The sequence below is a fragment of the Neomonachus schauinslandi genome, chromosome 4 (genome assembly GCF_002201575.2).
Source record: "Neomonachus schauinslandi chromosome 4, ASM220157v2, whole genome shotgun sequence".
NCBI lineage: Eukaryota > Metazoa > Chordata > Mammalia > Carnivora > Phocidae > Neomonachus > Neomonachus schauinslandi.
This window is the reverse complement of record NC_058406.1, coordinates 15,062,648-15,080,337: the sequence shown is the minus strand read 5'-3', so window position 1 is coordinate 15,080,337 and position 17,690 is coordinate 15,062,648. Positions and strand designations below refer to the sequence as shown.

The 17,690-nt window shown below is 39.6% G+C and overlaps 1 protein-coding gene across 1 annotated transcript in view; it reads left to right on the top strand.

Moving 5' to 3' along the window:
* EIF4G3 (eukaryotic translation initiation factor 4 gamma 3) overlaps positions 1 to 17,690 on the top strand; it is a 339,888-nt gene that overhangs the window by 991 nt on the left and 321,207 nt on the right. The gene's annotated exons all lie outside the window — the stretch shown is intronic.

Sequence of the window (17,690 nt, the reverse complement as noted above, 5' to 3'; positions counted from 1 at the left end):
GTGAGGACTACACCCTCCTCCTCCTCCTCCTCCTCCTCCTCCCCCCCCCCCCTGCAGCAGGGCCGGGTGGGCTTCCCTAATTATTATTAGTACATAATAAACTTTAATGGTAAATTTCCTGTTTGAAACTAAGCTCAGTTCGTGTCTGAGGTAAGTCGGATTTTAAATCTATGGTGAAAATGTACAGAAAGCACCCCCTGTGGCTAATGTTTAGCGATGGGGGAGTTAGGTTGCTTGTGGAACGCGATCTGAGGAGGAAATGTTACACCGGACGCTTCCCTGTCTTTGACCTTTTTAAAGGAAGAGGAAGTTAACTGACATTACCCATCACCCCCAAAAGTCTCGCTTCTGGGAAGGCTTGTGTTATGATGGATATTTTTAAAGGCTTTAATTTTCTCTTCGTAGGCCTGATGTCTAGAGGAGATCAGGGCTTCTGGAGGAGAGTCTAGTATTGAATGTATCTAATTTCATGTTTGCTCGATTGTAGAATTTTTTGGGCAGCTTTGATTGAAAAGACTTGATGACCAGGTATTTTAGTCAGAAACTAGCCGGTGAAGGTAAAACGTTGAATTCATGAATTCCACGGAGATTTAGAAAGGTATTACCTACCTGAGAATAATATTTCATCATGCACCTTTCCCTCCCCCCATCCGTTGTATTTGTGTAAATCAATAAATAACCATTGGATGTTAGATGTGTTGTGTTTTTGTATTTGTGTCATTTTGTGTTTGACTTCCAGAGAGAGTAGGGTGTTTGAGCAAATAACTGCCATGAAGTCCACGGATGATTTCACAGTCTGTAGTTTGATTCCTGTCTGTATCGATTACTTTGAGAAGGGAAAGATATCTCCCTTCTAGAGTCATTTCGGGTCATCTTTTGGTTTCTGTCAAGTGTCATTTTCTCTGTTCTTTAAATATTGTTATTCAATCCAGGTGGTGTGTCGCAGAGTAAAGATAAATTCCATTCCAGTGTGATGTGTGTACTGATTTCATAATGTTTTTATTATGCATGATTCTGTTCAATTAAGAATTTTTCATAGATGAGAATGCTTAGTGATACCTTAGTGTTGCTCATGGAAAATTTGGTTGGTTTTGATCAGTATCCCTAGTTGCTTTACTTTGGGGGGAGAAGTGTTGGCCGATTTGCCTACTTCAAGGTGGAGTTCAGTGCTGGATCTCTTAAGCATATCTTCACTTAATGCTTTGTGAGTTTGAATTCTTTTCTCATTTGTCTTTTTTTTTTTTTTGGTTTTGATTGCCCATACTTGGTTAGGGCTATAAGTTTATGTACTGTGCCACCAAGTAGATTTTTCATTACCTGTGTTTTGGAGCTATTTTGGCAATTAAGCATTGAAAGGAAGCCCATAGTGTGTGTTCTTGGTGTACAAAGTGATAAGTGAGGACCAGTGCTTGGTGCATTTGGTGGCTTTATTTGGACACAAAGAGTTGTGAGTTGTGACTTAAGTGTTTCAGGTGTGCTTTTTCTTAATGCATTTCACAAAGGAAGGATTTATAAAAGCTCTGAGTTGGCTGCAACACGGAAGTAGTTATTAGTATTGCAACAGTTGTTAAAGGGCATAAATTTAAGGTGTAATTTCCAGTGGAGATGATTTCTTACATCTGTTTGTAGTCATATGGGATAGTTGGTTTTTATGTGGCTTTAAGTTTTTACTTTGTCTCATGTCATAGAAGAAATTAAAATTCTTGATGTATTTCACAATTCTGTTATCTTACTGCTTTACTCACTGAAAGGTTTCAATTAGTAAAATCTAAAAGTTTGTATAGTAAATGAGGTATAGGTTACAGATTTCATTAGAATGTACTAATGATGAAATGTTACCAGTGGTAATGGGGAATTGGTTAAAATGGATTGAAACAGAGCAAGTCTGCTTTTCTACCCTGAGGGAGTGTGGGAATTTGCATTTGTTTGATGAAAGTGGTCATCATGTGATAAGTTGATAGACCCGAAGCTTGGAGACTGGAGTGCAAGGCTGGAGTTGATTTTTCTATGGCTTGGTTAAATCTCCAGTTCCTCAAAATATATCAGTGCAGTTGTGTTTGAATTTAATTAATAAATTCGTATAGTACTTTAAGTTTATAAAAATACTGAAAGGAGATTGACCTGACAGTGTCCTTCATTTGTACTTAGTGTTCAAGTGACAAATCAGAAATGAAGGGGAATGTTGGCAATAATGAATTGGAATATAAACTGGAATCTGCCTCTGGGCATCATTATTGCATGGCAGGCTCATAAAGCCATTTTAAGCAGAGGATTTTGACTGCAAAGAGGCAGGGAATGGAGCCTGGCAAGGAATGGGACATGATGGAGGGTGGCAGGGATGGTGGGGGATGAAAGACGATAAACCCTGCTGTGAAAAGTGCTACTGGTGAGGGAGGAATATGCTTAGAATTTTTATAACATAATCTAGTATGAATAGTTTATGAAATTGGCACTTAAAGATACTTGCCTTGAGATAATGCTCTCCTCAGCTTCCCAGTATGAACTTTTCAGAAGCTCTGTTGAGCATCTTTTTTTTTTTTTTTTAAAGATTTTATTTATTTATTTGAGAGAGAGAATGAAAGAGAGTACAAGAGGGGGGAGGGTCAGAGGGAGAAGCGGACTCCCCGCTGAGCAGGGAGCCCGATGCGGGACTCGATCCCGGGACTCCAGGATCATGACCTGAGCCGAAGGCAGTCGCTCAACCAACTGAGCCACCCAGGCGCCCCTCTGTTGAGCATCTTAAAAGAGCTTAACCTTTTCTGGGTAACAACTTTGACATTTTGATGAAAGCTTATAGACCCTCTCCACAGAAAACTGTTGCTTACATTTTCAGGGGGTTCTTGGGCTCCTATTAAAAGCCTAGCCCTTTGGATGGAAACTGCTTACCTTTCAGATAATTAAAGATAAATGAGTTTGAATTTGGGTGCCCGAATAGTTCTGACTTAGAACAATTTTGCAGTCTGTTATGAATACACAGTGTTCTATTTATATGGAAAGACTTCAGGGTGTAATTTCTCTCAGAGCTGCTGACACTTCTGGGGAGTCTAGTTACTGTTTTGGGGCAGCCAATTTGGTTAAGAAAATCAGGGCAGTGGGTTCTTTGAAGGAACTAAGTTTGGTAAAGGCCTGTGGCAACCAGAAAATGACGTGTGTCCTCAGCTATTTTGTCTTGGGTATAAAAACAAGTATGCCCATTGAGGGTGTTTTTTGTATTTAATTTTCTTTCTTTTAAAAAATTTTTTTTTTGTTTTCTCTGTTGATTTTCAATTTTATAGGTTGAAGCCAAAAACATTTGTTTTCCTCTTTTTTGTCTCTTGACCAGAGCTAAATCTGCATAATATTAATAATAGTATTCATTTATTGAATGCCTCTTGTTCTAGGTACCATACATGCATGATTTTACTTAATTTTCACAATCCTAATGAGGTAGGTACTATTTCTATTTTACAGATGAGGAAACTGAAGAGCAGAGAAGTAATGTTCCTAAGGTTGTCCATCTAGTAAGTGGTGGTCCGCAGTTCAGACTCTGGTATGACTGGCTCCAAAGCTCATGAATGTCCTTTCTATTATGTCTCGTTGCTTCTTACCAAATCTGCATATAAGAGTGGGAGGTAGCTAGGGGAAGGTCTGTATGCAGTAAAGAGGCTCTGTGGAGTCATCTAGAACGCCATGATACTGTATCTTGTTTTAATTCGTTCATAGCCACATACTATAAGACATGTAGGTTATCTTTATCTCATTGAGACTTATAGAATAGGCCCGCACATTTAATTCAGTGCATGTTTCTGCTTGTTCAGAAGTTAGCAAGGCTTCCAGCAAAATACTGTTGTAACTAGCAACCAGAACTCTAAAGCTCATGAAGCAGCCCCAGTCTGTCTACTCCTAAGCCCCACCATCAACAGAGCACATGGATGTGTGCTCTTAAGGGCAGATCCTTTCCTAGGAAGGAGAGGGGGAGACTGATGCAAGATGAAGATACGGAAGGAAGAATGTTACTTAGGTGCCTGAGTCACATTGGCGCTTGCTTCTGCTCTGTTACTCTCTGTCCTAGGCTTACTGGTCTTAAAGTGAGGTATTTTTGTCAAACTGTGAGATTAAACCACCGAAGTACTGATATGTTGCTTTTCCACATTGGGGTTTCTGAAAAGATTTTTACAAAAAGGTCTGCTGTTAAAAAACATTTGAAAACCGTGTTTTTTTGTTTTTAAGATTTTATTTATTTGAGAGAGAAAGCATGAGCACAACTTGGGGGAGGGGCAGAGGGAGAGGGAGGATCCTGGGATCCTGACCTGAGCTGAAGGCAGATGCTTAACTGACTGAGCCACCCAGGTGCTCCTGAAAACCATGTTTTAAATCATAATAAGATTGCTATGTTTTAGCCATTTATATTGGAGCTTCAGTGTAAGTGGCAAGTTTTAAAATTGATTTGTTCGTTTATTGAGCATGTACTGTGTGCCAAACTCAGCGCTTGGTGTAGGGTTAAAAAGCTTTTGCCCTCCAGGTACCTGAGTGGCTCAGTTGGTTAAACATCTGCCTTTGGCTCAGGTCATGATCCCAGGGTCCTGGGATCGAGCCCCACATTGGGCTCTCTGCTCAGCAGGGAGCCTGCTTCTCCCTCTCCCTCTGCCTGCCGCTCCCCTTACTTGTGCTCTTTCTCTCTGTGAAATAAATAAAATCTTAAATGAAAAGAAAAGCTTTTATCCTCAAAGAACTTGGTCCCGACAGGTAAGTGACAGAATATCACAAAGCAAGTGTGATGATAACTCTGCTGTAAGAGCTTAGCCTGGAGGAAGGAGGAATTAGGGCTTCCTAGAAGAAATTGACATCTGAACTACATTAGAAGGATGGGTAAGAATTACCCGAGGTTTACAGAGCTTTCTCCTGCCAGCTGACTTTTCCCAATTCCATTGCTGTTGCTGCTGCGTAGAACTTGAGTAAATGGATTTCAGTCACGTTTCAAGTTTTTAGCAGGAGCAGAGAAGTTAGAGGAGGTAGTCTACAACATGGCAGTCAAAACACAATTGCCATAGATTCAAAGTATCTTCTGCACCATAATCCCAGGAATTAGAGTATGAGAAGATAATGTTTCAGCTCTGGTCTTCTGGTCTCCTTCCCACTCATCTCATAATACCTCCCTGCTCTTCTGATAACTAGATTTTTGGCTTGGAAACTAGCCTTGAAATACAAGTAAATTTAGCTTGATGTATTGAGAAGTGTACCTGATTTGTAGTAAAAAAAAAAAAAAAAAAAAATCTGGATTTGAGTTTGGCTTTTCCATTTTTTAGAGGTGTTATCTTGGATTAATCATATAAATGCTCTGGGCATCAGTTTCCCTTTCTCTAAAATAAAGGAGTTAGACCAGTTTATGTGACTCTCTTGAATTACAGTGGCTTATGATTCTGAAGATTATGGTGTGAGGTTTTGTTCTTGCAAGTAGGCGGGAAGGATTTATAGAGATCTATTAATGGATTCTTTGTCTGATGGTCAGTGACATTGATATTAGAAGCATGCTAACATGGATCAAGGCAACTTGATTGTATAAGAAACCTCTGGTTTTTGACTGATTAATGTTCGATTTAGTTGAACAGACCAATCGCTTCTCGGACTTTTGGCTAAGGTCAAGTGTAGTCAAACAGACTGAAATGCTTCTGTGACTTGGGTAGGAAGATCGTGGGATGGATTGAGGCCATAAAATAAGGTTGCATGGCCAGGCAGATGCTGGCTTGCTCTGGTTGATGATACAGTTAGTTCATTATGAAGTATGAGAGAAAGTAAGTTCTGGAATAAACTCTTGTGATGAGATACAATCTATTTTTACTTTAGGAATAATAATTTGAGCTAATATAATAGGTAACTGTTCCCTGATTCTTAGCCAGGTGCCTGACTTCAAGCAGAGTATAAACTGCAGCTGAGATTTACATCGATGAAATATTGCAAGATCCCAAGCTACTTCTGAATTCTCAAATGGCTCCTAGTTCTTAGGCTTGCTGCCATCCAGAAGGAGTTTTTCACTTTCTTGTAACCTCAGCTGAAGTTTGAGACTGTTTTAACTATTTTAAGTACATTTGGAATTTGTCAGTTTTTATGACCTTTATTAACTAGTAGTAGTTTTGTACTTTTTCAAGCCCATGTGTGTTCCCGCTTATGAGATACTAAATTCTATCAATAGAATGTAAGGTCCATAAAGGCAGAGAATTTTGTCAGTTTTGTTTGCTGTTGAATTGCCAACCTCTAGAGCAGTACCTCGCAGATAGGAAGTCTGTAAATATTTGTTGAAATGTTGATTAAATTAGAGTCTGGGAATCAGTTTTAAGCTAAGTTTTAGGACTAATATAGATGGCATCACAACTCACATTTAGCATTCAAGGCTGCCCTAAGATTGTTTTGCACTGTTGTGTAACTGAATTGATAATAGTTTCATAATGTTGTTTGAGATGGAATAGCATTGACCCAGTTTACAAAGTCATCTAATGTGGCTGAGTTGCCTTTGAAGTATAGATACTGATGATGAGGGTTGGTATAAGGCCAAAGAGGAAAAACACTTATAGTGAAATGTTACTATGAAAAATTTTGTTTTGTGATTATAAGAACTAACATCATCAAATCAGGAAATTAAAAACATACGGAAAAGTAAAAAGTCACCCATAATCTTCGTATGTAGAGATAACCACTGTTAACATTTTGGTATATTTCTTTCTGACACTTTTTTCTATGGGCTTAAATTCTGTCCTTTTGTTGTAACATAACTTAAGGTCACATTACATATATGGGATTTTTTCTTTTTTTCAAAGATTTTATTTATTTATTTGACAGAGACAGAGATAGCGAGAGCAGGAACACAAGCAGTGGGAGTGGGAGAGGAAGAAGCAGGCTTCCCCTTGAGGAGGGAGCCTGATGTGGGACTCGATCCCAGGACCCTGAGATCATGACCTGAGCCGAAGGCAGACGCCTAACGACTGAGCCACCCAGGCGCCCTTTCTTTTTTTAAATACATGACGATTTTATTGCTAAAAAATGTCCTTTGGAGGGACAGCAGTATTTGTCTCAGTCTCCCCCATCCTGGCAGAGTCCCCAAGAGTGTTTCTGTTCTGTAGAGGGAACAGGGACTGGGGCCAGGGTGAGACTACATATACAATTCTGTGTCTTGCTTACTTTCTTACTTAACTATCTGAGAGCAGAAACTAGGCCCTAAAAAATAGCATATAAGAAACAGAATTTGAACTGAAATATGAATTTAGAAAACATTAAGGGGCGCCTGGGTGGCTCAGTCGTTAAGCGTCTGCCTTCGGCTCAGATCATGATCCCAGGGTCCTGGGATCGAGCCCTGCATCAGGCTCCCTGCTCCGCGGGGAGCCTGCTTCTCCCTCTCCCATTCTCCCTGCTTGTGTTCCCTCTCTCGCTGTGTCTCTCTCTGTCAAAAAATAAATAAAAAATCTTTAAAAAAAAAACAACATTAAAAGAAGAGCTTAAGACTACAGTCAGGGTTTAGATGGGCAGAGGGGAGTGGATTGTGGTGAGTGAGTAACATGAACAAAGGTTTGGGCATGAAATAAGCATCCTGTGTGCTGGGTTGTGAGGATCCCCATCAGTATGCTTGGAGTGGAGGATTATTGTGGTAGAATATTTGAAATAATGGATCCAGATTGTAGAGGGCTTTGAATCAATATAAGAGAAGGTTAGACTTCATTTGTGTGAAACTATTATTTTTTTTTAATGGCTTTATTGAGCTATAGTTCAGATACCAAACAAACCACCCATTTAGAGTGTATCATTCAGTGGTTTTGAGTATATTCACAGTTGTGTGGCCATCACCAAAATCAGTTTTAGAACTTTTTTTTAAAGATTTTATTTGAGAGAGAGAGAGACAGAGAGAGATGGGGGGGGCGGGGAGGAGGGGCAGAGGGAGAGGGGGAAGCAGACCCCTGCTGAGCAGGGAGCCTGCCACGGGGCTCTATCAGGATCCTGAGCTGAGCCGAAGGCAGTTGCTTAACCGACTGAGCCACTCAGGTGCCCCAGTTTTAGAACATTTTTATCACTCACAAAAGAAACCCATTAGACTCCCCATTTCCCCCAGTTCTTTCTGCCTGAGGCAAGTACTAATCTGCTTTCTGCCTCTGTAGATTTGCCTATTCTGGACATTTCATATAAATGATACAATACAGTAGATAGTCTTTTGTGACTGGTTTCTCTTACTTTTCATGTTTTCAAGGGTCATCTATGTTGTGGTATGTTTCAATACTTTTTTTTAAATTGCTGAATAATGTTCCAGATACCACATTTCCTTTATTCATCAGTTGATGGATGTTTGGGTTGTTTCAGCTATTTTTTTTTATTTTTATTTTTTTAAAAGATTTTATTTATTTGACAGACAGCGAGAGAGGGAACACAAGCAGGGGGAGTGGGAGAGGGAGGGAGAAGCAGGCTTCCCGCCAAGCAGGGAGCCCGATGCGGGGCTCGATCCTAGGACCCCGGGACCACGACCTGAGCCGAAGGCATACGCTTAACCGTCTGAGCCACCCAGGCGCCCCTATTTTTTTTTTTTTTAAGATTTATTTAGGGGCGCCTGGGTGGCTCAGTTAAGTGGCTGTTTGCTTTCGGCTCAGGTCATGATCTCAGGTTCTTGAGATGGAGCCCCACATGGGGCTCCTTGCTCAGCGGGGAGTCTCCTCCCTCTCTCTCTGCTGCTCCCCTTGCTTGTGCTCTCTCACTTGTGCTCTCTCAAATAAATAAAATCTTAAAAAAAATAAAGATCTGTTTGTTTGAGAGAGAGAGAGAGGGAGTGCACACTTGTGCACAAGGTGCGGGGAGGGGCAGAGGGAGAGGGAAAGAGACTTTTAAGCAGACTCCCTGCTGAGCACGGAGCCATGCCCTACAGGGCTCAATCTCATGACCCAAGCCCAAATCAAGAGTCGGAAGCTTAACCGACTGAGCATCCCAGGCGCCCCTACAAATATTTTCTCCCATTCAGTATGTTGTCTCTCTCTCTCTTTCTTTTTGAAGATTTTATTTTTAAGGACTCTACACCCAACTTGGGGCTTGAACTCACAACCTCAAGACCAAGAGTTGCATGCTCTACTGACTAAGCCTGCCAGGCTCCCCTCATTTTCTTGATAATGTCCTTTGAAGCATAAAAATGTTTAATTTTGATGAAGTCAAATTTATGTTTTTTTTTGTCACTTGTGCTTCCTTAGTGTGTCTAAGAAGGCTCTCCTTAACCCAGGGTCATGGAAATTTACTCCTTTCTTTTTTTTATAATTTTAGCTTTTAAATTTAGGTCTTTTTTTGAATTAATTTTTGTGTATGCTGTGAAGTAGGAGTTCCAAGTTTATTTTTTTGCATGTGACTATCCAGTTGTCTTGGCACTATTTGTTGAAAGGAATATTCTTTGACTTGTCCGAGCACTTTGTCAAAAATCAATTGTATTTCTTTTTTTTTTTTTTTTTATTTATTGGGAAACTGACATGATGAAAACTGTTTTTGAAGATTTGTTGAGGTGGGGCACCTGGGTGGCTCTCTGTCAAATAAATAAAATCTTAAAAAAAAAGATTTGTTGAGGTGTGCAGGTTGAAATAAGGAATAGGAAAGATGAAGAGAATAGGAATATCATCACAGAACTACATTTAGGGTGAGGTGTGCTATTTATAAAATATGGCCTATTGAATAAATGAACTTTGATCATTTTCACCTTTTGTATAATGCCTAAAATATAGGAGAGCTACTCAAAAGAGATTTTGCCTATCTCTTTTTTTTTTTTTTTTAAAGATTTATTTATTTATTTGACAGAGAGAGAGAAACAGCATGAGAGGGGATAGGGTCAGAGGGAGAAGCAGGCTCCTTGCTGAACCGGGAGCCCGATGTGGGACTTGATCCCAGGACTCCGGGATCATGACCTGGGCCGAAGGCAGTCGCTTAACCAACTGAGCCACCCAGGCGCCCGCCTATCTCTATTAAGATAAATTTCTATTAGGCAGTGGTAGCTTTGTGAAAAATAACATAAAGGCATTTGATTATTTTGCTGTGCTGTGAAGAATTGAAATTGTAAGTTACAAATTCTTGGGTTATTGTATTTCACATAGAATATTAGCTCTGCCTAGAGCATTTATATAATTTTCAAGATAAATTTTATTTTTTATTTATTAGGTTATAACCTCAGGCTATTCTAATGTGTACATTTTTATAAAGAAATAAAATTGGGAAATACGGCTCACCTCTAACAGGATTCTTTCTGCCGTTCAGGAAAAGACTACATTAATGAAGAGGCTTTTTATAACCTTTCAGGTCTAATAAAAACAGGGTTTTGGATGAAAATTTTCTACACACACACACACACAGTCTCTTCAGTGACTTGAAATATTACAGTGTGGGAATGGGGTTGCTGATTTTTTTAAAGATTATATCTACTTTTTAAGTTTTATAAGTTAGTATGCGTGCGTGTCTTTAGCTTAGCTCATTAAATATATGAAGGAAGTGGGTCTTTACCTACATAAAATTTTAATGATCTCACGCACCTGATTAATATCGTTGAGACTTTGAGGCTAATATATTCATTTGATAATTTCAATATTATATTGTTGATCTTTTTTAAAAATATTAGAATTTGGAACCAGTCCAGATTCCTGAAATAACTGCTGTTTCAAAAGTAGACAGCAGAGTACTTGACCTTAGCTTATTACATTTTGTGTTGCGATTGGGTGGGTGTACTTGAATGTGGTACATTTTAGGCAAGGCAGTGAAAGCTGAATGCTGCTCTGGAAAGTCCTTGATTTTATTCTTGACTTTCTATTGAAAATCATAGTTATTTTTTTAAAGATTTTATTTGAGAGAGAGAGAACAGGTGGGGAGAGAGACAGCGGGAGAGGGAGAAGCAGGCTCCCTGCTGAGCAAGGAGCCTGATTCGGGCTTGACCCCAGGACCCTGGGATCATGACCTGAGCCAAAGGCAGATGCTTAACCGACTGAGCCACCCAGGCGCCCCTGAAAATCATAATTAAAAGATACAAGCGTATTAGTATGTATTGATTTATTTTCCCTTTACATAATCTTTGGGGATCTCTGGTCTACCTTTCTGGTCTCCTCCCCCAGGGGTGTTTGTTCCTGAGGTTGAGGGAGATGTTGGTGACTTGCCAAAGCATCAGGTTTGTACAAACTCAAACTGATTTGAGGTGTTTAACAACAGTGATCACTTTGACTTACCAGTAGGTGACCAAAGATATTTCTCCTGTAATGGTCCTGGTTTGGATGGTAAATTACATGGTCATCCTTACCTAGTAACCATTATATATAGTTTAGAAAATTAGAGGAGTCTTTATGCTCTGTATATGTTACTAAAATACTTTGGGAAGCAGCAAGACATTTTCTATCCTTTGATCTAACAATTTGTATTTGATCTTGTAGTTATAAAGGTCTTTGACATCAGCATGTGAACTAAATAGGAGCAAAGTATTGTCAGCCTCTTAAAAAAAAACAACTTTATTTGAATTGATTTTAGACCTACAGAAAACTTGCCAAAATAGTAAGAGTTCTCTCCTATCCCTTCTCTCCTTCCCTAATGTAAACATCTTCCATTATCAGAGTACAATTGTCAAGCACAGGAAATTAATTAACATTGATACAATATTATCAACTAAAGTGCAGACCTTATAATTATTGCCAGTTTTTCCACTGTTCTTTTTCTGTTTCAGGATCCCACATTGCATTTGGTTATTATTTCTCCTTAGTCTCTTCTAGACTGTAATTTGTTCCTTTCTCTATTTAATCATATGTTTATCAAACACAGAGTCTAGGTAGAGAAAGTCTACCCGTGCTTTTTGTGAAATTGAAGGCTTTGGTCTGTTCATAAGGATATTGTATGTGAAAATTAATGTCAATGATAAGGACAATTGTGAGAGCCCTCCAACAGGTAACATAGCCTTCAGAAACATATTGCTGGACACCCTTCCTAATTTTTCTGAATATTTGGAGAGAAGAGTAATTTTTTTTTTTTGTATTCTAGAATCATATTTATGAAAGTAGCTTAGTTACTGTTCAGTTGAAGGCTCAACTGAAAGGAATAGGATAACTAGAAATGGCAAGGTTAGGATGCTCAAGGGAGAAGGAAAAAAATAATGGAATCTTGAGGCAAGAGAGAAGTAGAAAAGGGAAGGAAAATTTTGGTCATTGTTTTGATTCCACAGATTAAGTTAATAGTGCCTGATGCTTAGTAGACACACAGTGATTTATTAAATGGCCAAAGGACCAAGTGTTTATTAAATAACCTCATGTTCTAGCTGTTGATGGAGATACAAAAGAAACCTGAAGTGTGGGGTCTCTGCCTCTTAGGTGCTCCAGTCAAACAGTTAAAAGAATTTAAGGTGCTTTCTAAATAGAGGTAGGAGGTCAGAGGCCTGAGAGATCAGTGAGGACTGGAGGAGTTAGGAAGTAGGATTTGGGCAGTTGGAAGAGGAAGGACATTTATAGTTGAGGGAAAAATGCTTTTATAGCAGCTAGGAAATAATGGTAGATGGTGTGTTTAGGGTAGTCGGAAGACGTGCTTGACTGAAAATCTAATGTGCAGTGCATGTGACAGTTTTGGAAACTGTTGGCTGTCTGTTCTTTTATTTTGTAGCAAACAAGTTTTTCAAAACCTGATACCTACTAACCCGTTTGGTAGTTAGAGGAAGATGAAATTGGTGCTGGGTGGCTTGAGATCAATAGGAAGCCTAGAGACTAATATGCTAGGCCCACTTACGGTTTTCCAGGATTTTACTGATACACATCTAGTCTAGAGGGAGATGAAAAGGAAAGGGTAATTATATCATGAAAGCTCTCAAAGGAAGAAAGCTAGAGATTTGAATATCCTTGGTGAAAGAATGAAAAGAGCTAAAACTGACTCCAAGGCTTTGAGACTGGAAAATGATACTGTCAGTGATAAGTAAAGAAGATGTAGGATTTGATTTTATATCATGTTGAGGTAGTGAGCAGATAAATTCAGTTGAGGACATGTTGGATTTGACATGAATGGAACATCTTACTCGGTTAAGAAATGGAGGTAAACTGGACATGTTTAGAAATAAAGAGATGGAAGTCAGGTGAGCAGAAAGGGCTGGTAAAACAAATCTGTGGAAATATAAGCATAACAGAGTGAAGGGGAAAGCAAAGGTTCTTAAGGGTCAATGCGCACCCACTGATGTGATGAGGATGATGAATCGACAGAAAAGAGGAAGCAGCAGCTGCCATGAGGAAAGAGAACCCCGAAAGCATAGTCTTTTACAGCTTTCCAGATTAGGTTTCCATGGAGCTTTACCTAGATGGGGAAAGTGACATTGAATAAGTGACAGGTAGACTTGATTTTAAACTCTGAACTTTGCCTATATAATTGTTACTACATTTAAGGAAGATTGAAGACTGAAGAGAAATTCTTTCCAGGGTTTCTTTGCAAGCCTAAAATTAGTCCTTGACGGGCTTTGGTTTGGGTATTTATATTTAAGTCTATACTTTTGCTTATTTTGCTTAATTTAAAGAAGCTTAGCTTCTATAATATTCACATGTATTATAGTAAAAAAAACTTTAAATGCATTTAAATCACTACCTACCATGGCTACTCATAGGCTGCTATTGGAATTCTGGGCAGCAGTTATGAAATCATTACTTTATATCCACTTTTTTTTTTTTTTTTTTTTAAGTAAACTCTGGGTCCATTGTGGCACTCAAACTCACGACCCCAAGGTCAAGAGTTGTATGCTGTACTACTGACTGAGCCAGCCAGGCGCCCTTAAATCTACTTTTTTTTGAGAGAGAGCTTGAGAACTTGGGTGGTGGGTGGGGGAGTGGGAGAGGCAGAGGGAGAAGGAGAGAGTCTTATGTGTGGAGCCTCATGTGGGGCTCAATCTCACGACCCTGAGATCATGACCTGAGCTGAAATCGAGCTGGATGCTCAACCAACTGAGCCATCCAGGCATGCCTAAATTCACATATTTAATGAAAGATCTTTATATGCTGATCAGGAATTCAGCATAGCGTGATAAACTCATTGTTACCACTCTTTTTTTTTTTTTTTTAAAGATTTTATTTATTTATTTGAGAGAGAGAGAACACCTGAGAGGGGATAGGGTCAGAGGACGAAGCAGACTCCCTGCCGAGCAGGAAGCCCGATGCGGGACTCGATCCAGGGACTCCAGGATCATGACCTGAGCCGAAGGCAGTCGCTTAACCAACTGAACCACCCAGGCACCCTGTTACCACTCTTGATTGGTAAATTTTAAGCAGAAGAAAAGGAACCGATATTTTATTTTTTTTTAAAGATTTTATTTATTCATTTGAGACAGAGAGAGAGAGAGAGAGAGAGAGAACATGAGCAGGGAGAGAGGCAAAGGGAGAGGGAGAAGCAGGCTTCCTGCTGAGCCAGGAGCCCGATGTGGGGCTTGATCCCAGGACTCTGGGATCCTGACCTGGGCCAAAGGCAGACACTTAACCATCTGAGCCACCCAGTCGCCCCAGGAAATGATATTTTAGTTAGCCAGTCTTTTCCTCATTATTTATTGTGGATTGACTTATAATTTCTCAGGCTTTTTGAAATAGAGAAAATAGCTTGTGGATGATGAATTTGTGGACCTAAGGAGACTGGCTTACAAATTGGGAACTGCTTAGTTAGTCCAATATTTGTTCCAACTGGGAATTGATGATTTGGCACGCTGTTTCATATGGAGTGTAAAACAAAGCAGAGTAGGGATACTTCCTCCATAGGTTTCTTTCTTTTTTTTTTTAAGATTTTACTTATTTGACAGAGATACAGAGAGAGAGGGAACACAAGCAGCGGGAGTGGGAGAGGGAGAAGCAGGCTTCCCGCTGAGCAGGGAGCCCGATGCGGGCCTCGATCCCAGGACCCTGGGATCATGACTTGAGAAGCTTGCTAGTGCAGGAGACAGATATATAAGAAAGTAGGTAAACAGGAATCAATAAGCACAGGACCTGTGGGAGCTCTGAGGAGGGTCATTATCTTGGGGGTGGGGCTGGAAGAGGATTGGGAGGAATGAAGGGAGAGGCTTCCTAGAGAAGGGGATACTTCTAAGCTGCATCTGGAAGTCAGAATGACCCATATGAAAGATAATGGTAGGAAAAAGAGTATTCCAGCCAGGAATCAGCACATACAGAGACTCAGGGGAAAATGACTTGTTTACCATTGGTAGGCTAACAGTTTGGAGGGGAGCAGTGGACAGGTGGAGGCCACAGAAAGGGCATTATAAGTCAGGCTTGTCACACAGATGACAGCGGGGAGCCATCAGCTGTAGGCTAGGGGGATGATACAGTCATTTTGAGATTTAGAAGGACCATTCTGGAGGGTTATTAGGAGGCAGGATTGAGTTAGGTTTGTAGTAAATAATTCAAATCCAAGATTGACATGTGAGTTATAATTTTTACTTGGAACTTTTAAAAGTAGGTTGTATGTACTTTTCCTAAGGATGACTTTGAGTTTGTTTACTTTTTTATCTGCAATTTTCCAGATTTATGAAACATGCTTAGATATATTTGTTCAAGAAAACTTGGAGCTGGGACGCCTGGGTGGCTCAGTTAGTTGAGTGTCTGCCTTCGGCTCAGGTCATGATCCCAGGGTCCTGGAATCGAGTCCTGGATTGGGCTCCCTGCTCAGCGGGAAGCCTGCTTCTCCCTCTGCCTGCTGCTCCCCCTGCTTGTGCGCGCGGTCTCTATCTCTGACAAATAAATAAAATCTTAAAAAAAAAAAAAACTTGGGGTGCCTGGGTGGCTCAGTCGGTTAAGCATCTGCTTTTGGCTCAGGTCATGATCCTGGAGTCTCGGGATCGAGCCCTGTATCGGGCTCCCTGCTCAGCGAGGAGTCTGCTTCTCCCTCTGCCCTTCACCCCGCTTGTGTTCTCTCTCTTTCTCAAATAAAATCTTAAAAAAAAAATTAAAAAAGAAAACTTGGAGCTATATAAATTTCCGTGGTTGTTACCCAACATGCATTTGAAGATCACTTGAATTTTTATATATCTTAAAAAGTTGATACAGTTCTGATTTAAGTTAGTGCATGGTTAGTAGCAGATTCATAGTAGATAGCTTATAAATTTATTACGTTTATAGTTTATAAGGCATATGGTCTTGATACTGGAATAATGATGAATAGTACCTGCTCAGTACAAGTTAGGAAATCTTTTGTCATAGTGCCTTATGACACTATAGTGACATATACATAGATGTATATATATAGATAAGTAGATAGACACATACGTAGATAGATAGATCTATATCTCCTTATCAGTTCAGCTAGGAATTTGAAATACTAGGTTAATTTGACTGCTTTCAAAATGAAAAGGGAAATTAATTTAGGTGTAATGCCTAGATGAGGTGTTGTATATAAAACTAGAAAGTAATTGGGAAGTGCTTTTCAATTCAGTCCTTCATTGGAAATCACAACTCTGAAAAATATATTTGGAAGGAATCTTTCTTAGGACAAAAGGATTCTTAAAGATCAAACCCTTTTGGTTCTGAGAAGTGAAACTGAGTTGAAAGTACTCAAAACTGCAACAAGAGAAGGTAATTCCATTGACTTTCAGGTTGCTTGGCCTCCCCTGCTCTCTCAAAAAAGATTAGCAATTCATGTTTTGCCTGCTTATTTTCAGTTCTGTTAAAGAAGCTCTGAACTATGCTTTAAATGGTTAACAGCAGTGTGTGTGTGTGTGTGTGTGTGTGTGTATGTGTGTGTTTTAAATGCCTTTGTTTTTCTTACTGGAAGCACTTTTTCTGTGTCTGAGCATGTATAACATTAGTAGTCTTTGAAGGGACCTGGGTTATTGTAAACGGAAGCACATTCCTAGTTGCAAGAATGGTTTTTGAATGTTCTTTTAGGCACTTATAGTAGTTGTGCTTTGAGAAAAGAGATTGTTCACTGTGTTTTAGGAGCTAGTAGCTAAAAGTCTGGTGCTTGTTAACCCTAACTAAGAAAAATGGAGCTTGCTGACAATAGGTGGTTTTACAGGCCTGTGAAACTGACAGCATGTTCAGCAATGTAAACAATGGCAGCTGTCTTTTGCTGGCTTCTCTGTAGTTGGAAGTTAATGAAACTGCTTCTCACTAATGGCTTCACCTGCTGACTCATCGTTCAGCCTCTAAACAACCATAGTGTCCAGCATTATTTAATGCTGGGATTGAGAAGAAAAGGAATTAGAGTCTTAGAATATGAGGGTTGGAATGCATCATGGAAATCCTTTAACTCAGCCCCTTCTCAGAAGGCCTTAACTATCAAAAAGAAATGTCAGACACAAAAATGTCACTGTGGTAGATGTCATAGTTGATAGTTAAAAGAATTAGTGATACTGCTATTCAGAATGCCATTACAGTCTTCTGGATGATCAAGGACTTTTCCTTCTGTGTAGAAATCCTTGAGATGTGCTTTTTAGCTTTCCTTCAAAAATAACACATTATTCTGAAAGTGGCTGTAAGTGACTGTTAAAGGGGCAGCACACATTTAATTCCTGCTATAGTCTATAGGAGGACTGTGTGAAGAAGTAAAAAGAAAATGGCATTGCCCCTGATAATTTTCCATTCTAGTTAGGAAGTAGATATGAGAGAGAAGTGGATAAACATTTAGAAGCCAATTTATTAACAAGTGTGTAAGCTGATTCAGCTGATACTGACACTGTGAAGGAGGCTTATGTAAATTTGTGTGAGCTCTAACAGCAGTGATTTAGATTTTTTTTT